The sequence below is a fragment of the Dreissena polymorpha genome, chromosome 8 (assembly GCF_020536995.1).
Source record: "Dreissena polymorpha isolate Duluth1 chromosome 8, UMN_Dpol_1.0, whole genome shotgun sequence".
Classification (NCBI taxonomy): domain Eukaryota; kingdom Metazoa; phylum Mollusca; class Bivalvia; order Myida; family Dreissenidae; genus Dreissena; species Dreissena polymorpha.
In genome coordinates, this window is record NC_068362.1 from 71,057,944 (window position 1) to 71,081,257 (window position 23,314).

The window sequence follows — 23,314 nt, forward strand, 5'->3', positions numbered from 1 at the left end:
TTTTTGAACTGGAACACTTGGACAATATTTAGCAAAATAACATACTCGCGAAGCAAGCAAGATTCATTAGATTCTACATAAATCTTCATCTAAATGCTACGCTCAGGAGCGTGTTATGAATCGTACAAACAATTTACTGTTAAAGCCTCTTTAACGCTCAAAATCAACGAAACTTTCGTAAAGCATTTCGTAAAATAAAGTTAACACCTAACCAATCAGCGTCCATATAGCAATAGCCACAAATTCAACGCTAGATGTGGTATTATTACATAGATTTTTGTAGATACGAAATGCCCAATTTTATTTATTTGTGACACAATTAATTCCATTTTAATTTCCCGAAAATATATCTATTCATTCGACACACGAACACTAAAATGGTACCATGATAGTAGTCATGTGTCGTATGAATAGATATCGTTGCGAGAAATTAAAATGGAACTAAATATGCAAAACAACAATAAAAACGAGCATTTTGTATCTACAAACATCTATTTTACCAGACCACATCTGGCGTTGAAATTTCGGCAATTGCCATAAGGAACACTGATCTTTAATTGTTTAACTTTATTTTAAAAAATATTTTAAGTTTACGTTGATTTTGAGTAGTAATGGGGCTTTATGAAAATGCGTTTAAGAGACATTAGCTTAGAAATAGTCTCACTGTTCGAAACACGTTAACTATTTGAAGTTGTAAAAAATCGAATTGAAAAACGATATTCGCGTACGATGTCGAACAACAAGACAAATGAGAACAAGCTTACGTGCCTGTCCGCCCTAGATATCCACAGGCTGAACCATCTGAAATGGGCGCATCAGATTGTTGGCCGTGTGTTGCTGCTATTTGACATTTTCTGGTTTATTGAAAACATTCACCAAAAACATCACATTTGATGTCACCGACAAATGTTTTCGTCATTGGTGTGGCTATTGCTGACCTTTGCATGGTCTGTTAAGGATCCCCTGGCTTCGACATCGGCCATCAAGGGTGCCTGGGTAAGAGTGGCCGGATGTTTTGGGTTGTCCCTTTTTTTGGCTGTGTGTCCCTTATTAGGCTGAAACAGCAATGGACTAAAGGCGTCTGGAATTTTGTGCGGGCTTCATTGGAATGACGTCATTGTCTCGAACAATCCTTACGTCATCACGATCACGATCTTCTGCTTCTGGATCATGATCTTTTCCTACAAACACGTACGTGTTCATGACAGTGTGGAGAAATTGGTATCATGTGTTATGTTCTCTACAAACTCGCCAAAAGATTATAGAAACCATAAATGTCATGGACTTGTTCTTAAATGTAATAAAGTAAACGTAATGCATTTTCCCCATGCAAAATGTCTACTATCTTATTAAAAGTGTTGTTGTTTTTTAATTCATGCTACACAACTACGTTTCAAGAAAGTTTTAATCACGTAAACGCATAATTTTAACTATATGTATGCGTATACAAAAATTATCAAACCTTTGGACAGCCGCTTAACGCACGTTTGTTCAAGATTATCGTTCAAAAATCTTTAAAGACAAAAAATGTTTGATATATATATATATATATACATATATATATATATATATATATATATATATATATATATATATATATATATATATATATATATATGTATATATATATATATATATATATATGTACGTGGATATGTGTATTGTAAGTGGTTACATGTATAATCATATTCAAATGCATACTTTGCTCATGTTTGTCGTTGCAGACCAGAATTTTTTCTGGGGGGCGTATGAAAAAATCTTCATAAATAAGTAGGGATTTCTCATCAGTATAGCTGTCGTTACATGTCGTTTGTACATTATTGAGTTCTCGAATGTTAAAAATATAGATTAATTCCAATGGTGTAAAGCTACTATTTGATGTGCTCGAACTTCTTCTTCGTCTTAACTTTTATTCTATATTTTTATTGATCAACGTTGTATCTGTTTCGATTTTTATAAGATGGTACATCGCTTTTAGGCACACAGAAACCCTGGGTAAACCTACCAAATATATCAATTAAACATATAAAGATACATCGATGACGCAACTATCACAAGTAAGTGTGTTTGTTTATCGCTGTTAATATTTTTATTGAAACTGCCACTAATGAGCTAAAATTGTCACCCAACGTTTTGCTTTTCTCACTTTCGTTTTTGCACTTTTTTAAATCACCCGCGCGTCAAAATGCCTTTTTGGGATTTGAATAACCATACCCATATATTTAAATCAATGTAAATAAAATGACATAAATAATAATTTCTCCGGAAAAAAAAACACAAAACAAGATGTGTTTGTGAAACACTATGTCACCCCTTCCTTATATTTGACATGCAAAATATCAAGTTGCTATCTTCAATATTGCAAAAGTTATGGCCAATGTTAAAGTTTGACGCAAACAAACCAACAAACAGACAGACAAAAACAATATGTCCCCCAGTATAGACTGGGGAACATAAAAATAGCTGAACAGTTTAATTTGGCATTTAAATGTCTTTTATTTTAGATATCTATAACCGCGGAACACTTCAGCGCATACTGATTCACGAGTAATATCCCTCCTTAACATCGCGGGTTTAAAGACAGCATGATTCATTCAGGCAAGCGCCTTAACCTAGCTAAAGAAACTTCAACGTACAGTTATATAGTATTGACATACCTGTAAAGTCGCGCCAGTCAAAAATCATAAAAAGCGACATTTAAAGTTATGGTAGCCAGTACTAGCCTTAACCATGACATTGTTATTATTATAACCGAAAATAAATCAATCTGTAAACAACACTTGACGATTAAATAGCTTTATATTTTTTAGTAACTCCGGAAGCAAGGAAACCTTTCCTACCAAGACGTCATCTGCATGCCTCTGCAAGAACATATCATTTCACACAAATTTATGTTTATGAAAAGTTCAATATTAGAACCCACATTTAAAAAACAAACAAATGTATTCCAAAATATATTACTAACACGACAGCCGATACAAGCACGTTGACCCGCGCTTTAACGCATGTTTGTTAAACTCTCTTGAATCCAATATCAGACGTTTTTGCCGTTACTAAGAACCGAAACGGTAAACGGATTAACTGCACAAGGGGGCCTCGATGCATTTTGCAATTATACACCTATCTATCAAATCATTTAAAGCCTCACAAACAAAATCAGATTCTTAAAGAGCAGACATATTATTCTTACAAAATTCTTTGTTCGGCTCTGTATACAGTGGAATTTTATAAACATTTTGTGTAACTTCTGTAACGAAATCGTTTGCACCAATTTCACGCCAAAATTCCAGATGATTTTTTAGTCTACCCTTGACTATAAGTTCTTTTTAACCTTGCTCATATTCATTAAAGTCACGAGTTAACAATTTGTAATTATACCGGGTACTCATCTTTAATGAATTCTTCGCAACGCGCATTCCCTTTCGGGAAATTGAAGTTCCTGCGGCGCTGCTTATGGCTCTGACATGTGGCCAGTTTCGCCGGAAGTTGGTTGTCTTTATGCATGCAATGCAGGGCCCTGGGTCACATGCTCTGGTAAACTCGGTGAAAACCCCGTATACGGAACCGGATGCAGTTCCATTTCCGACACCGAAAGTGTTCCCGAAATACCCACGAAGAAGACATCTTCCACCGCCTACCGTAAGTACAGACTGCGTAGAAAAACGATTCCCAACGTTGTTGCACACCTTGCTCTTAGAAGACCGCCCGATTTGCCGTTGTCTATCGCCTATGAAGATTGATTTACTATCTCCAACAGCTCATTATTAAAACTGAACTGAACGATTCCCTTCAAATCTCCATTTTATGTCATTGTCAGACTTCAGTTGTGTTCATTTTTAAAGAAAATGAACGAGAATTACTATGCACTTCATTCTTCAAACTGGTTAGTTCCGATAAAAGATCCTTCAATTGTGATTGTATGGGATTGAAATCCCAACAACTGCTGTTTTCTTTACTTAGTGAGTCCTTTTTTTTAAACAAGCCAAAAAAGCACCACGTGGCCGCGTACCTCAAGAACATAAACTTAAAAACGTACGGCAGTTTAGTTTCACGCAAATTTGTTTTTACTGTAACACCGGATAGTCGTTTCGAAACGGGATGTATGTCAAATAAGCAATACTACCAAGAAATAAAGTATGAAGAAGCAATAAAAAATGATAAACAATGTGTAGCTCCTAAACTAAATCAAAGCGCTGTAGGCGCTGAAGGCGTGGGACTAGATTAAGTGTGCTTGGGAAGAAGTTTTGTCGGAATTTCTCGCTTTGTCCGCATTTATACGTATTGACACTATCGGTTGAGTGCAGAAGCTCAGAGACTGTAAGAACAGACAATATTTGTGTATATACTACACTGTACATAGACGGTGGAGGACTACACGATACTGGTGGTGGGAACGATAACCTTTTGTTCAACTCTACGGATCTGATAGAGTTCTTCTACATAGGCGGTGAAGATATACAACAGCAACAACAACATAGCCACAAAAAGCTGTTATTGTTGGCGTCGATTCAATCATTTTCAATAGCCTAAAATAGCTTTTTATTTCATAGTTGAAAGGTCAGAAAAACACTCATACTTCCTTTGTAATGTGTATACAAAAGAAAATCCACTTACTCTTATAAAGAACGGTGTACAGATTGTGTACTTTATCTCAGGTAGAACTTTTCGCGCTCGATTTGCGCGCTCGATCTGCGCAGTGAAATACCATATCCGGTTACTTCTTCTATTTCCGAGAATGATCGTGAATATTTTTTTCATTTCTTTTTTTCTAAAATGTCTTGTTTACGCAAAATAAAATAACACTATTTTCAAATATGTTTATAAATACCAAATATAAGGTCTTCAAAAAATGTATCAGAAAAAAATCTTCTTACTGTCTCCTTAAACACTCGTATCTTTTCTGCCTAGACCGTCAAGTGAGGAACTTAAGTAGATGGAAAACTAGGCTTCTGGGACAGAACCGTTTCCTCTCCGTTTCCCTTCCGTTTCCCTTCCGTGTCCCAGGACATTCTATATATAAATGTATAGGTAAATAATATCTTTTTCAAGATATTACATATTTCCGAAAGGTCAAGCTCGGGGCAGCATCCCATTCGCAAACGCGGCGGCTCGAAGACTTTTGACCACTACCATTATTCGTGAATTTTACCACAAAAAAAAATGAAAATGACTTAAGTATTTTTTTTTACTATATAAAATGGATGACCAAACGGTAAAAGAATTGATTCAACGGCGTATTCAGCAAATTGAAAATCAACCACCACCAAATGAGCATTTAAATAAAGTTTTACAAAAATTTCAACAGCATCCATTTGTTCAAGCATAATTTGATCAGCTACGTTTTTACCTGCTGTATCTGGAAAGTGTTGGTAAGCTAAATCATGATGGTAGGCTGCATTATCAACTCGATCAACTGGTTTACTCCAGTCTTTATAAGCACCAGTTGAAGTTAATCGTTCGTTTAAATTAGTTCCAGGTCCACCAAAGTTCATTCCTGGAATATGCATTTCACCGGGAAATTTAGCCCACGGAAGCTTTACTTTACTAGTTACCGAATTTAACGACGAAACCAAGTCTCCTCCAGTTTTAGTATGCATTTTTATAAACTGTGTTTTAACACAACCGCAAACGACGCACTTTCCGCAAAGCATTGGTTTATTGTTTTTACTTTCAACATTTTGCACATCAACTGTTTCAGTTTTGCTTTTGCACTTTACGCAATACATTTTTAAATGAAAAAAATAATTTATTTTTAAAATGGAAGTTACAGATCTTTCGTGGAATGATGATATTTTAAAAAGATGAAACAGTAGACTTTTACCGAGATCAATACGAGGTTGGTAAAAGCGGATGCGGAAAAACTATACTATTGTTAAACCTTTTACTACGACTAGGATGGTTAGACTACAACAACTTGGAAGTTTTTGGCAAGTCGCTATTTCAGCCGGAGTACAGAATTATTAAGAAAGCGTTTTAAGAAAAGCTGCCTAAAGAAGAGATTCTGAAATTGTTTGCCGAACAAGACTATATAAAAGAGAATGACGTTTCACCAGCTCTTTTAGTTGAATTAATTGCTAAGAGTTTAGAAAGGCCAGCTGATATTGAATGTAATTTTTTTGAAACGTCTGATGATGTACCTGATCCTAGAGACTTGAGTAGCTCTAAAAAGAATTTAATGATTTTTGACGACCTTCAGTTTGAAAAACAAAACAAATGTGAAACTTATTACATAAGAGGACGCCACAGCAATGTAGACTGCTTTTATCTCGCACAAAACTACTTTAAACTTCCAAGACAAACAATACGTGAAAATGCAAACTTTATGCGTTTGTTCCCACAGGATATGAAAAATATAAATCACATCTACAACAATCACGTTTCAACTGATATGTCAAAAGAAGAATTTAGAAATTTTTGTAAAGTAGCCTGGGACCGTCCTCATGGATTTGCTGTTATAGATCTTACTAGTAAAAAAATAATGGTAATTATAGATCTGGATTTGACTATTTTTACATACCTCACTAATTAAAAATCTATATAAAAATGGAACGAGTACGAGAACAAATGTTAGCGGAAATAAAACAAATTAGAATTAATACCGGTTCGAAAAATTCTTTTTACATTATATTGCAAGGTAATAGCTCAAGAATTTGTACTTCTTTAGGACCACCAATTCAACTAGATGTAGACAAAACAATTTAAATGGCCTTAGTTAGTTTGGAGACCTACTATTCATTTCCAAATATAGACTCTTCAAACAATAACTTTCGCTATAGCCCTAACAACGGAGATGATTGGTATGATATAAATATTCCCGAAGGTTCATACGAATTGGATGATATAGGCGATTACATTCAACGAAGAATGAAGGAGAATAATCATTACAAATCTGACTCGGACGAGTACGATATAACCCTAGAGCCGAACGACAACACACTCAGAACAGTACTAAATATAGCACCAGATTATAAAATAGACTTCACATCTGCAAACTCTATAAGAACGGTATTGGGTTTTAATGCAGAAGTATACTCATCAGGATATAATGAGGCAGAAAATATTGTCAATATATTATGTATTAGTAGCTTGAAAGTAACTAGTGATATAATTAGCTCATCATATGTTAACAATTCGACTGGAAACGTAATATACAGCTATTTCCCATCGGTTGGACCTGGGTATAAAATTATGGAAACACCAGTTAATTTGGTTTATTTACCTGTTAATTTGTCGACAATTTCGTCAATTGAGACAACACTCACTGACCAGAACGGGAAACTTGTAAATTTGCGTGGTGAAAATATTTTTATTAAATTTCATATAAAAGAAAAGTAAAAAAGTTTTTTTTAAATCATATATAAAATGAGTCGTTTCGTAAATGTATCAGTAAATATTAGCGAAGGTCAGAGAGAAAAGATCAAAAAAGCTATTCAATCAGGAGCTCCCGTGTCTATTCGCCTATCACACGAGGATTTATCTGGAGAACACGTGCTAGCCCTCACTAAAGCACAGATTAACAAAATGACAAAAGCGTACCAAAGTGGTAAAGGAGTGACGATTAAAATGTCAAAAACACAAATAGAACACAACACAAAAGTTGTAGGTGGATTTATTGGAGCTATTTTGCCGATGTTGGCTACCGCGGGTAAGTTTCTTATGTCAAGCGTTTTACCAGGACTTGCAACCGGTTTGCTAACCGGCGTTGGAGCCGCAGCCGGTAGTAAAGTTGTCGACAAAATTAGTGGATCGGGTGTTTTGTATTTAAAGAAAAACGGAAGCGGTTGTAAAGTGATACAAGCAGGTAAAGGATTGTATTTAGCTCCGTGGAAGAAAGGTAGTTCGTTAGGACAGGGGCTGTATCTTAAATCTGGAAAAGTAATGTATATGAGAGCAGGATCGGGATTGCTACTAGGACCGAATTCACCATTTAGCAGTATTCCAATACTAGGGATGCTTTTATAAAAAATATTCACATATATAAAAATGCAAAGACATAGTATGCCAATTCACAAATTTATCCACAAGCATAAACGACCAACACCAGCGTCAGTTAAATGGCTGCCACACGAGAATCTTGCACATCCTGCAAAACCAATGTATGGTAAATGGAGTATTTCGATGCAGCAATCGCTAACTACTCAACCGAAAGCAGCACTTCCTATTAAATTAAAAATAGGTTTACGGCTATTTCAAGGTGTTTGTTCGGTATCGCTCAAACAAAGTTTAAAGGAAAAGAAATGTAGTTTACAAGATGGAATTATTGCTGAATCTGTTGACGACATAATTGTTACAATTCAAAACAACTCAGACGATGCAGTTGATATTGTTGAAGGTGAATCTTTATGCTTTGTCACACATCAGTCGCTTTAAAAAATATCTTTTCAAATATAAAAATGGAGTACAAAGATTCTAAATGTAACGCATACGATACGTATGCAAGTAACGCTAAATTATATCCATCTTTACCACCAGTTGCCGTTCCGTCGGCTCCAGAACCGACTAGCGTTGAAGGAACTGCTCAGTCATACAGGCTTCAAAAGATAAACGAAATTCAAAAAGAAATTACCACAGAGAGAGACAAGCGTGCAAACTTGTCTAAAAAGTATCACAGAGCAGTGAGAGTTATAGCAGGAGTGGACAACGCTCTTGTTGTTTCTTCAATGGTGCTAGGTGCGGCGGGGATAGGAGTATTGAGCACAATCATTGCGGTACCAGTTGCAATAGCAATGGAGGGAGCTGCAATAGGTATAGGACTATTGTCTATCATTGGAGGTCAAACCAATAAAAAGCTATTGATGAAAGCTGAAAAACACGAAACAATTAAAACACTTGCAGAAGCAAAATTGAACACAATAAGTGATCTTATATCACTTATATGCCAATGCGGCAGACGATCAAATTTCTGATAAAGAATACTCACTGATTCTAAGTGAACTAGACAGATTCAATCAGATGAAAGAAGAAATAAGATCTAACATAAGAGTAGGTATAGACGAGGAAACAAAACAGTCCCTTATTGCGAAAGGACGTGAAGATGCAATTTTGTCGTTTCAAAACATGTTTAGTAAATCGAGAGAAAAACAGACGAACACCTCTCAATCAACAAATAACGTATAAAATCACGTCAAAAATTACGTTTAAAATCAGGTCTAAAATCACGTCAAACATTACGTCTCAAATCACGTCAAAAATTACGTCTCAAATCACGTCAAAAATTACGTCTCAAATCACGTTGAAAAACACGTCTAAAATTACGTCAAAAATTACGTCTCAAACCACGTCTAAAAACATTATTATTTCTATTTAAAAATGTCGTTTTTTAAGATAACAGATCCGGAAAAAGGGACTCCATGGTGCATGAGTATCTTATGTTAAGAAATAAAATTCGCCAAGACTCTTTATCTGAAAAGCTAGGAGACATTGATCAACACAGAGAACTAACAAAACTTTACAAACCTATCACCGATTCGCAAAGAGAGTTAAAAGAAGAAACGTCAAGTGCGATACAAGCACTGCCAGCAGCATTAGCAGCTACAACACCTAATGCCATTACTTTCCCTCAATACCCAAGCATACAAGCAGAAGAGGATAAAAGACCGAAAGAAACATTAATAGAACTAGGTTCAATAGCAACTGAATACTTGAGATCGATGTCAGGCAAACAATTAACCGATAAAACATTTTGACTGTATGATAAAGGTGGCGCTTTTTATATTGGGGATTCAGAGGTTAAACTATCTGGAGATGATATAATTGTTGGAGAAACAAAATATAATGGAACCCTAGGACTTTGGGAGCTAATAACATCGAAATATCCTGATTCCGATAAATATACTTCACAAGACATTGACTCCTACAAAACAATTTTACTAAACACCAATGCTTTTGTGAATCCTGACACAGGAAAGGTTAAATCAAGTTCTGGAGAAAAGTACAGAAAAATTATTAAACCAATCTATGAAGCATATTTTAAACCTAAAAAGACACACAAAATAAGTTCATTATTCAAAAAGAAAGGAGAAGGAATAGCGTAAATGCCTTCTGATCCAAACAGACTCGTTGAAATGCTTACATTACGAGTTAATAGTTATAATGCAGGTAATACTGGAGTAAAAAATGAAATCATAGACATAGCAGATGAACTGTTGAGACAAGCGGTAAAAGACAAAGAATATTATAAAAATTAATGTTACGTATTTAAAAAATGATTGTTAAACGAAGGTATATAAAAAACACGTTATCGGCGGTTCTGGAATGTTTGATACCGTCTCAAATTTCTTTAAGCGAATGGTAGGATCTACGGCTGCGAAAACTGCTGCAAATGTCGCAAAAACGGTGGCATCAAAAGTGAGTAGCGCATCGAAAACAGAAATAGGTAAAACGGCTATCGAAGCCGGAAAATCGGTTGTAAAAGAAGTTGGTTTAAAAGCTATTGATGTTGGAAAAGATGTAGCTATAGCCAAAGCTAAAGCTTTGATTGATGGATATAATGCACCAAAAAATCGCGAAATAACGCAAGAATCGAGGGACGCGTTAGCGTCTCTCGTAAATAAGGGTTCTAATAAAGCAACAAACATTAACAACTTGATTTCGGGTTCCGGCGTTGGGGTGAAGAGAGGTACTGCAAGGGCAAACGCAATATCAATATATGAGCCTGTCAATGGTACGAATTTAAATTCACCGGGTACCATAACTATCGATATCGGGTTGTATGATGTATTTGTTCATCCTGCGGAATCGTACCTACTCATTGAAGGTGGACTAACCAAAGTTAATGGGGATGCATACGCAGACGATGATGTAGTATCGTTACCAAACAATGGGCTTATGCATTTGTTTGCAAATATAACGTATAGGCTATCCGATCAACAAGTAGAATCGTTGAATCATCCTGGACAGGCTACGACCATAATTGGAATGCTCAAGTATCCGGATGGTTTTTCAAAAGCGCAAGGACTTGATCAGCTTTGGATTAAAGATACGGCGGCAACAGCTCATTTGAAAAATAACACAGGCTTTGCTATCAGGCAGGCATACCTTATTAAGAAGCCTAACCCCAAGGGAACATTCTCGTTCGTTGTTCCGCTGAAACACATATTCGGCTTTTGCGATGACTATGACAAGATTGTGTATGGATTTAAACATACGCTCGCACTTGTTAGAAAAACTGTCAACGATACCATCTTTATAGCAGATGCAGGAGATGCGGGTAAAGTAAGCCTTGATAGACTGGCATGGTTTATGCCTCATATTTTACCTGCAGATATGGACACATTTCAGTTGTACAAATCCATTCAGGCAAAGGTAACATTACCCGTCGCTTTCAGTTCTAGACATTGTGAAAGTATTACAAATTCCACAATCTACGTCGTTCAACTGGAGACTAAGTGTTAGAACACCAACCGAAAAACCGCGATACATTTTTGTAGGATTCCAAACTAATCGCAGAAATAATCAAACAAGAAATACATCGATATTCGATCATTGCAATCTAAATAACATATATGTGACTGTCAAAAATCAACGATACCCTGAGGCTGATTACAACTTATCTTTTCCAAACCAAAAGTTCTCACGAGCTTACTATGAAGTGGCTAGATTTAGCGAAAAGTTTTATGGAATGGATCCGCTGGTAACACAGAGCAACATTACACCGGCGGATTTCAAAGACCTGTTTCCTATTATGGTGTTTGATGTCAGCAAACAAAGTGAGCGGTTAAAATATGCATCGGTAGAGATGCAAATCCAAGCAACATTCCACCAGAATGTGCCAGCGGGAACAGAAGCGTACGCAGTTGTTATTTCCGACCAAATGATAAAATTTACCTCTGACGGATCTAAAATGTATATAGTGATGAAATAATAATAATAAAAAACTATATAAAATTGAATCAAGAGTCAGAGCAGCGATTGCAAAATATTATATCAGCAATGATTGAACATATGAATCTTACGAAACGTATGAATCGAAAACGTAGGGTTGAAAAGGAGGAATAATTGACACTGCTGCACTGGGAACTTAGGGAACGTAGAGATCGGGGGCGTAGGGACGAGGAGGAAAAGGAAATTAAGCAGTATTTGAAAGCGGAACGTGAGCGATGGGAACGGTTTTGCCGTGCTAGACTCATGCGAAGACTAACCAACAAACGAGAGGATGAGGAGATTAATAAGGATGAGGACGAGGATGAGGACATGGATGGGGACGAGGATGAGGACACGGATGAGGGAACGTAGGGCTGATGAGCAAGAATATGTAGCATACCTACAAAGGTTAGCTGAAGAGTCTCCTGTTGATTTAGCGGATAATGATGCTGCTGATGATGATGAGGTGGAGTATGATGAGGTTGAGGATGATGATGAGGAGGAGGAGGGTGATGATAATGCTGATGAAGATGAAGGTTCCCAAAGAATAAGAGGAATACTATGGAGTCTTAATTTAATTAAAAATACTTATTTAGATCGTGCTATTCCTTCTGCAGCATAACAATAAATTAGCTTAGGTGTTTTTTATTTTTTATATAAAAAATGAAGTACACAAAGAAAGTATTAATTAAAATGATAGAAAGTATTGACGTTCCTGCTACGACTGATCAAAGTATAATGGAGTTAATGTTGATTGCAAAGGAAAACGGACTAGATTGGAAACGAGAAGATGTTGTTATACCAGAACCTAATAAAAAGACCGCAATATAAAGAAGTGAAACTCCAGCTGCTGGAGCAGTATTGAATTTATATTAAAAACAATTAGTTGGTCCTTTATTTAAGGCAAGTGACCGATTGCCCAAACAGTACAAAACAGCACAATACAGCACAATACAATACAACATAAACACAAAATATGAATAAAGCTGGGGTCACCGCCTTGGAACGGTCAATGCAAAGCATTGGGGGTTTGCAAGCAGACATTTACAGTGTTCGCCTAAAGTAATTGTTAAATTAACGAAATTCAATGTTGAAACTGGAGAGGAAACAACCTATAACTCAAAAAACCGAGCAATAAAAGCGCTTGGTTGTAATATAAAAAAGAGAAACAACGGACAAGTAGTAAATGGAATGAAGTATGAGGTCATGTTTTTATAAGCAAAACACATGCTTATTAAAAAAAATTGATATTTTTTAATATATATAAAATGAATAACAAAACTGTAAAAGCCGCAAAACACCAGGGTCTGTGCGGATATGCGAAGCTCACAAAAGCTGAGTTGATAGCGAGGCTGAGCAGACGCAACGATGAGGATTCGGGTGATGATGATGTATGGGAAAATGCAAGGGAGGATGCAAGGGATAATGATGTATGGGAAAATGCGAGGGAGGATGCAAGGGCTGAACCAGCTAAAAAACCTACTATGATAAATAGGTTATTTAATTGGACTGTTAAACCTGTAAAGACTGTAAAGACTGCTGTAAAAATAGCTATGATTGGGCTGTAAAACCTGTAAAGACAGCTGCAAAAAATAGCTATGATTGGATTATTAAACATACACCAGAGCCTTTAAGGAAAGCAATAAGCGAAAAGGCTGATGCGTTTAAAGCAGAAGTCGAATCTATTTATAATCATTACTATAAGAAGCAGCAAAGAAGTGAACGTGATATTAAAATTAGTGAAAGTGCCATAGTAATTAAAGAAAGTAAAACTGCACTTAAACGTTTTGCAAGGCAATATGTTATTGATGGGGTTGAAAAAACTGATGCTCCAACATTTTTAGATATTGTTAAACCTGAAGTTGTAAAGTTTATGAGCAAACATCGTCAAATAAAAATGAATCTAGTGCTAGTGTGTGAAATGGAGCGGCATTCCATGGAACATGAAACTGGTGTAATCGAAAAAATACCCTTTGTTTCGAGAACTGAAATAGTATTGGAGGGAACTGATGTTGCTGAATTATTTACCCAAATGGTAGATAGGATTTTGGAATCGTTTGCATATTTTCAAATGAAGGGAAGCAATTGGAGGCTAAAGTCCGTCATTAGACTGGAAATTAACACCGGTACGTATAAGCCGTTAAAAGGTAAATCATACATTCCATTGCCAAAAGAGTTGGCTGCTAAAAAGGCAATTATTAACATAAAGAATGAAGACGACGAATGTTTCAAGTGGTGCGTCACGAGAGCATTAAATCCTATTGTAAAACATTCCGAAAGAATAACCGAACAATTAAAGGAACACGCAAAGTAGTTAAATTGAGATGGTATTAAATTTCCAGTTGCAGTGGATGAAAATGTAATAAGTAAATTTGAAATAAGCAACAACTTGAGAATCAATATATTCGGTTATGATTCTAAAGAAAAGGATATTTACCCACTTATAATAAGGCTATTGATTTATTGCTGATTTCAAATGGAAAAACAAAACATTATTGCTTGATTAAAAACTTTAACAAATTAGCTTCGGGACGAACTGAAACCGGTCACAATAAAATGTATTATTGTAAAAGGTGCTTAACAGGTCATCGAACAGTTGAGGGTCTTCCAAGACACAATGAATATTGTTCATTACACAGCACACAGAAAATAGTGCTGCCAGCAGAGGGAACCACAGAGTATTTCAAGCATTACTGTAGATCAATGAGGGTTCCGTTTGTAATATATGCAGACTTCGAATCGTTTATCGAGCCTATTAGCTTCTTGTAATCCGAATCCTGCGACGTCGTTTACACACAAGTTCCAGAAGCATACGCCTAGCGCGTTTTGCTATCACGTGGTATGCTCTGATGGCTCATTGTATAGTCGAGAGCCTGTTGTGTATTCAGCTAAGAATCAAACAGATGATGTCGCGCAAGTATTTGTTAACTCTGTTGAACAAACCACTTAGGATATTTACAACACATTTAAATTTTCCAAGGAAATGATATTCACAAAAGATGATCAAGCTGAATACGATGCTGCGACCACATGTCATATATGCGAAGGTGATGAAGGCGAGTTTAGATTAGAAGGTTCGCGATCATTGTCACTTGACTGGAAAGTTTAGAAGAGCGGCACATTCAACGTGTAATTTAGGGTATAAAATCCCTAAATTTATTCCTGTATTACTACACAATCTTTCTGGATATAACTGCCATCTATTAATTAAAAAGTATTGGAGTACAAATTAGCTGAATTCCAAATAACGAGGAAAAGTATATTTCGTTCTGTAAGAAGGTTGTTGTTGACACGTATACAAACAAAAAAGGACAGGAAAAGCCTATTTATAGTGATATTAGGTTTATCGATACCTATAGGTTTATGCAATCGAGTTTGGATGCTTTATCAGGAAATCTTACCCATGATCAGTTACGTGAATTGGCTAAGGTCTATAGCGGTAATGAGTTTACACTCTTGAAACAAAAGGGCATCTTTCCATATGATTATGTGAGCTCTGTTGAAAAACTCGCAGAAACGTCATTGCCCCCAAAGAAAGCATTCTACTCAAAGCTCACGGGTAAGGCTATTTGTAATGATGATTATGAATTTGCAAACAAAGTATGGAAGGCTTTTGGCTGTAAAACAATAAGAAACTAACTTGAACTCTACATAAAGAGTGATGTCTTGCTGCTAGCCGACGTTTTCGAAAACTTCAGAGATGCTAGCAATAAATATTATAAACTAGATCCAGCATGGTATTATACAGCGCCAGGACTATCTATGGATGCGTGTCTAAAGTTGACAAAGGTAAAACTTGAGCTTATAAACGATTATGACGTGTTGCTAATGTTAAAGCAAGGTATTCGAGGTGGGGTTAGTACAATTTCAACGCGTCTTGGTATTGGAAACAATAAGTATATGGGTGATGATTATGATGAAAGCAAAGACTCATCGTTTATCATTTATCTGGATGCTAACAATCTCTACGGGTGCGCGATGAGTAAGCCACTTCCAACAGGGGGGTTTAAGTGGATGAATGAAAATGAGCTTAACGATTGGAAAAACATTTCATGCATAGAAGGACAGGGGTGTATTTTAGAAGTTGACTTGGAATATCCTGATGAATTACATGATCTTCATAATGACTATCCATTAGCCCCTGAAAACATTATACCTAAGGGATCAAAAGTTAAAAAGCTTATTCCAAACTTGAACAACAAAACCAAGTATGTAGTACACAATGAAAACTTGCAGCAGTACGAAAAGCTAGGGCTCAGAGTTACCAACATTCATAGAGGAATTAAGTTTGATGAAAGCCCTTGGTTAAAAACATATATCGACTTGAACACTGAATTGCGAACAGCTGCAACTATCAACTTTGAAAAAGACTTCTTCAAGTTGATGAACAACAGTGTGTTTGGAAAAACAATGGAGAGCATCGAGAATCGTGTTGATATCCGATTGGTTAATAATATTACACAGGCGGAAAAGCTCCTTGCAAAGGTTAATTTTGACCGCTGGACTATATTTGATGAAAATTTAATAGCCGTTCATATGAGAAAACCCAAGTTATGTTATAACAAACCCATTTATCTTGGAATGTCTATTCTAGACTTAAGAAAGACAATAATGTATGAGTTTCACTATAACTACATCAAGGCTAAATATGGACAAAGGGCAAAGCTATTGTTTACGGACACAGACAGTCTTGTCTACGAAATTAAAACTAAAAAATTTTATGAAGACATTTCAAACGATGTTGAAAGACTGTTTGATACGAGTGAGTATCCAAAAATCACCCCTCCGGAATTAAAACGGGTGTGAACAAAAAGGTTCTCGGAATGTTCAAAGATGAGGCAGCTGGAAAACAAATAGAGGAATTTGTAGGACTCAGAGCTAAACTGTATTCGTGTAAAATGTATGAAGGAACGGAAAACAAAAAGTGTAAGGGGGTAAAAAAGAGCGTTATCGAAAACACCATTACACACAACGATTATAAAAACACGCTGTTTTCTCGCCAAGAAGTGCGAAGGTCAATAAACTTTATCAGATCATACGCGCATGAAATATATACTGAAACGGTCAACAAGGTAGCTCTTAGCGCAAATGATGATAAGCGTATTATACTTAAAGACGGTATTCATACAATGGCTTATGGACATTACCTCCTAAGAAAAAACCAAGATGAGCAATAATCTCACAGACAATCAAAAGATAATAAAAAAAGTTTAAGAGCGGGGGTGGGCGTGTTGTCCCCAACATCCCCATATACAGCACGTTCTTAAGCACATCACAACTTATTGACGTCGCAAAGCAACTAAAAAGCTCAAACGTTAGAGTAAGGTATGTGCGCTACAACTATCCACGTCATCCCAATATGCCAGAGACACACTGGACGGCATGGATCAAAAACGGTCATGAAAAAATTTACTTTGACACTTATAGTTTAGAGCCATCACTTGAACTTGTAACGAATCTAAACGATCCAATGAAAACAGAACATTGATAGCACTATATAAAATGAGTTTTAATACCGAAAAGTATATTAATGTTGAAGGAGTTGTCTTACCAAACGAACCTCTATCCAATTTCCAGTTGATAGATGCCGCTAAAAAGTTAAAAATTAAAAACTTTAGGGGTGTCTATGTTCGCGATGAACTTCCGAAAAGCCCTAAAAAGTTAGAATGTGGAATTCTAAATTTATGCGACTCGCGAGGAAATGGTACACACTGGACGGCATGGATCAAAAACGGTCATGAAAAACTGTAGTTTGACAGTTATGGGTAAGCACCGCCAGTTGAACTCGTCAGCTATATAAGGAATCCTGTGTATTATAATAGCGAAAGAGTACAGACGGATGGTGAGGTGTTTTGCGGACACCTGTGTCTTTACATTCTTAAACAATGTGAGAGCGTAAGCTTTCAAAATGCCATAAACTCATCGTATTAAAAAATGTGTATATAAAAATGTCTGTAAACATATTTGGTAAAACAAACGTCGGATCGTCGCAAAAAGTGATTTCAGGATGTGTCACATTATCACAAGCCATTAATACGTTCTTAAGACGAGATGGTAAAAATGCCGCTGACGCAAATATTAATATGGATTCTCACAATATAATCAATGTATCGGATCCTATTAATGCTCAGGATGCCACAACAAAAAATTATGTTGATAATCGCGCTGTTTCAAAGTCTGGAGATACTTTGACTGGTGAACTAAAAAATGCGTTCTAACAAAATAAGAAGTGTTGGTGATCCTATTAATGCTCAGGATGCTGCAACTAAAAGTTATGTTGATAAGCATCTTCCATTAGCAGGTGGTGCTTTAACAGGTGTACTAAATGTAAACTCTAACAAAATAATCAATGTATTGGATCCTTCAGACGATCAAGACGCTGCAACTAAACATTATGTTGATAAGCATCTTCAATTAGCAGGTGGTGCTTTAACAGGTGTACTAAATATAAACTCTAACAAAATAATCAATGTATTGGATCCTTCAGACGATCAAGACGCTGCAACTAAACATTATGTTGATAAGCATATTAGTAAAGCTAAAGAAAACATAAGTGTTCCATGTTTAAGTGGATATATTCCTATTTTGGAAGAAAATGTTAGTGTAACTGGGTTTATTGTTACTTCAAGCGCAGTAATTGGTCAATCGTTTAAACCATATCATGCTTTTACCAATCTTACTGATAACGGGTGGGCTACTCTGGGTTCAGGATCGATTACAATTGAGTGTCCTGAACCAGTAAGAATTCGGAGAATTGCGCTATTTGCTGTAAAAGATAAAATTATTACAAAATGGATTTTTGAAGGTAGCAAAAATGCTAGAGATTGGTGTATTCTTCGTCGATCTGAGGATAAGCTGTATGGTACTAGTTCTGCTGTTACGTTTTTTCCACCTTCTACAACTATTGATGATTATAAATTTTAAAGACTTGCTATAAGCTCAGGTGCACCTGATGAGGAAATTGGTATTCAATATATGCAAATGTGTGCTTTATCAAACTAATTTAACTAAAGCATCCTTAATATAAAAAATGAGATTTTATCCGTTTTTTCTAGAATGTAGTAAGCGTGAAAATGATAAGGAAAATAAGAGGTATTTGGAGCTTCTAGGGTTCGGAAAATGTGGTATGATTTTTGACAAAGACGATGGAACGTCTATCTTATTAAAATTCAATAAAACGTTTAAAATACCAAAAACATACAGCGTCCAACTGCATGATGAACTTAATCAAATGCTCTGGACTAAAAACAATGAGTTTGAAAAGATGGAAGCAACCATTAAAGAGTCAATGAAACAGTGGCTGAATGTTAAAAAACGGGATCAACTTAGGTTGATTGACAAATACGTGTTAAAATAAGAGTGTGATATGAAGGAGAAAAAATATCGCAAAGGTGCTATTACCACGGCATTCTTACTCGGAATGATCAAACCAAACGACATTGTTTACCAAGACTTTGAAATTAAACATATAAACGAAATATTTTTCAAAGGCCTTCACGATTAATGGTAGTGGTCAAAGGTCCTCGAGCCGCCGCGTTTGCGAATGGGATGCTGCCCCGAGCTTGACCTTTCGGAAATATGTAATATCTTGAAAAAGATATTATTTACCTATACATTTAGTTATAGAATGTCCTGGGACACGGAAGGGAAACGGAAGGGAAACGGTTCTGTCCCAGAAGCCTAGTTTTCCATCTACTAACTTACTCTCGCATGAATAAGTAAACAATAAAATCTATGTCGTAGCAAATGCTTAGCAATTTTGCTTCAATTATATTTTGTTACACTTTGTATGACACTGTCTTGTTATATAGTGATATGCTGTATGTATAAGGCAGGTAATTTGAGATTTGCGATGAACTACTTTTATTTCGCATTTATTTAGTGGTAAATTGGAGTTTTGGGAATTAAGATTTTGGCAACCAGCCAAATCGGATAGGCTCAGAAATTTGTATCATTACTATGGCCATGGGGTTACGCCCCATGCCAAAAAACAACTAAATATAACAGGAAATATCTTTTTAAAAGGTAGTCGGCGCAAATGCTGACTTTGGAATAAAGTTTGCAATTTACGTTTCTAAATAAATAAATTGAAAACAAGTTTGTTTGTGGGTTTTTTCACTTGTAAGTCGCATATTCATCGCATGAATTGTGTGTTATCATTGTCAAACCACACATTAGTGTAAGTAGATAAAAAATATTCTTCGGGAGTGCACATCATATGTGTCCTCACATGCCTTATTATATATTTTTTCACTATCGAAATATATCGTATGTGAATATTTGATTTAAACGCAGTTTTCTTTCGAAACATTTAAATCACACTTTCATAGCCGCGTCATGCGAAAATGGGTCTTAAGCCTTTCGGCAAGCGTATCTTGAACTCAATATGTGCATTTGCGCAGTCTGGTCAGAGGCGATGCTGTTCGCTATAAATCACTCAATGTGTTATGGTCTCATTATGGATCTCCTGACCAGACTGAGAGATGCGCAGGCTGAGTGGGCTATATATATATATATGATGGGCGCGTATGGAATAGGACCCATTTTCGCATGACAAGGGTCATTAAAAATCTCATTGTGAATTTTAAATGGCACATTTTAGCACAATGCTTTTTGATACGAAATTGAATTCAAAATAGAAAACTTGTAAATAAGGGCAGCATATCCAGACGTTCAGGAACGATTTAAGGACGTGCTGACCGAGTACGGCAAACATTTGTGGTTGGATAATTCAACGATTTTCCTCTTATTGTGACGCTATACTATTTCTGTAATGTTTCTTTTCTCATCTTGAAAGCAAAACTGTGTTTATCGATAGTCAGTTATATATTCCCCGGTCGATTTAGTGAACGAGTACTGACCCTGAAATTCTGCGAGATGGATCTTAACGCGTTATTGTAACTGGCCACAATTTGTGTCGTTTAAACATACAGAGATTTGTCCGGAATTCCTTACACTGAACAGTGCTACATCCTTTGCGCTGAGCACAGACACAGTGATGTAGCCAAAGTTCAGAGGTTTCATCTCGAATCAGCCTATGAAATATTCGAAAATATTCATGCGTGTCTGCTGGCGTTATATAAAAGTCATTTAAGGTGAAAAGCTGGGTAAAACAGCTGTGCCGAAAAAGCGCATTTGTGCTCAATACCTATGTCAGGTCAGAGTTGTTGACACCGTGTGAACTGCTAGAGTAAAAAGTAATGCATAAACAACAAAGTACGGGTCAACAGGGCTGTCTTTATGACTACCTAATTCGTGAGTAAAAAGTATTGCTCGCAGATTTATTTTTTTTAATTATTTTCATCAATTATCTTACTGTATATTTTGAATTTGTATATGGTGTAAAAAATCAAAAGTTTTGTACAGCGAATTTTCATCATGAAATTATATTCTTAGTGAGATAGGTATTCGATATTCCAACAATATTCATTCAATATGATGGTGATTGCAAACTTTCTTTATATTCAGTTTTTATAACCATTTTCATCATACTTTCTATGCTTTCAGAACGTCCAAAAAAGTGCCATGTTGTTGTTGTTTTTCTAAGTTATCTCTATGAAATAAATTGGATGAAAACAAGTGCACACAAATCTCGACCCGTGCGTTATGACACACTCTTTATAAATATGAATGGCGTGTGCTCATTTCAAACTTGCGATTAATTATGAAAAAAATGAGTTGCGTCTTAAATTATGCAATAGCGAACAACTTCATTGCCTTCAGCGCTTTGATGTTTCTATGATGACCGTTTGAATTTGCTGTGAAAAACTGTATTATATCCTTTTGTTACTGTCCGTGTCTTAGAAGGGAATGATACATCTGATCACGTCTTGTATTTAGCTATCTGATAGTCTTGGTCAAAGATAATAGTCATATGCAATTTCCAGAACTGTATCAGTTATTTTATTAAAATATAGTATATTGAAAATAGCACATAATCACAAATAAAATGCTGCGCTATGCTAGAAGTGTATGATCCCAATTTAAGGATCCGAAATATGGCCGCCGAATCAGGACTTGATAATAAGTTTTTTAATTGGAAGCAATTATTTTGGATATTTTCCTTTTAAGATGTTGTGTGAGTTATTTCAGCTTGCTCATTTTGTATTTGATATATTCTGTAACTTTTCTTCTATTTATTTTATTGGGCGGTAAACGCTGAAAACAAGTACATTTAAAACGAATTTAAAGGATCTGACATGTTATTACTAAATATAAATAAAAATTACATGCCAATATAAATTATGCCATTTGTAGGTTAGAAATTAAACAAAAATGCTGGCGATACATATCTGCTTAGTTTGATTTAATGAGGACCCTGTTCCTTTTACGGTTTGAACAAAAAAGGAAATGTTTTAATAAGCAACGTGCATACACAACGATTTGTATTGATATGTGGTATACATTGCTTCATCAAACCTTTTGTTTTAAGTAAGAAAATACTAGCTCCGAAGTTGGCTTGAATAAGGAATAACAAATTGGTTCTTTTTTTTTATTCATCCGAACAAAAAGAAACTGGCGTAAACATATATTGAAATGCACCAGACTGCATTTTTTCAAAGCACATATAAAATGTAGTCTAATGAGTCGTGAGAAAATTTATTATTCTCTGTTCTCATAATGCGAAAAAATCCCCCTCAACATTACCAACATAATCATCAACGTCATCGTCGTCGTCGCCCTCCTCCTCCTCCTCCTTTCATTCACTAAACGGTCAAGTGATGACTAAAATACAACAAAAGATAATACAACAGATAATACTTTACAAATAAGAATAATACAATTAATAATTATTTCATGTATACTATTATAAATCATTAAAATACAATGATACAATACCATGCTTACAATGATAGTAATACTTCAAATGAACATACACAAGCCCAAGCAACATAAATACAATGTGGGAAGTTATAAAAGACCACCTCATCAATCATTAAGGCAAATGAGTGCCTTCAAAGATCAGTAGCTTTCGGTTAAGCCAGCCATGGATAAATAGAGCGATCAAACAGCTTAGTCGTAGAAAAAAAGAGCACATGTTAAAGCAAGATCTAGCAAATCTTCTTAAACCATAAAAATAAATTAAGAACTTAAAAAATCCAAACTTGACTGTAAGGACGCTTACAATCAATACGTCACAGATTTTATCAGCCCAGATTCCTCATCCAACCCAAACAGTTCTACAGTTTCATTAAAAGCAAGAAAACTGACAGCCAGAGAGTAGCACCATTGAAGGCTAAGGCGGGCATAACACACTCAGACAGCGACACAAAGGCTAACATCCTGAACGAGCAGTTGTCTCCTGTCTTTAACAAGGATTTACACATAACAACTATCTCTGACATGGGACCAAGCCCACATGACCCAGTGGGGCATATAACTGTCACAAAGTAAGGTGTGCATACACGATCTTTGCTGGACTTGACCCAAACAAGGCAACAGGACCGGATCA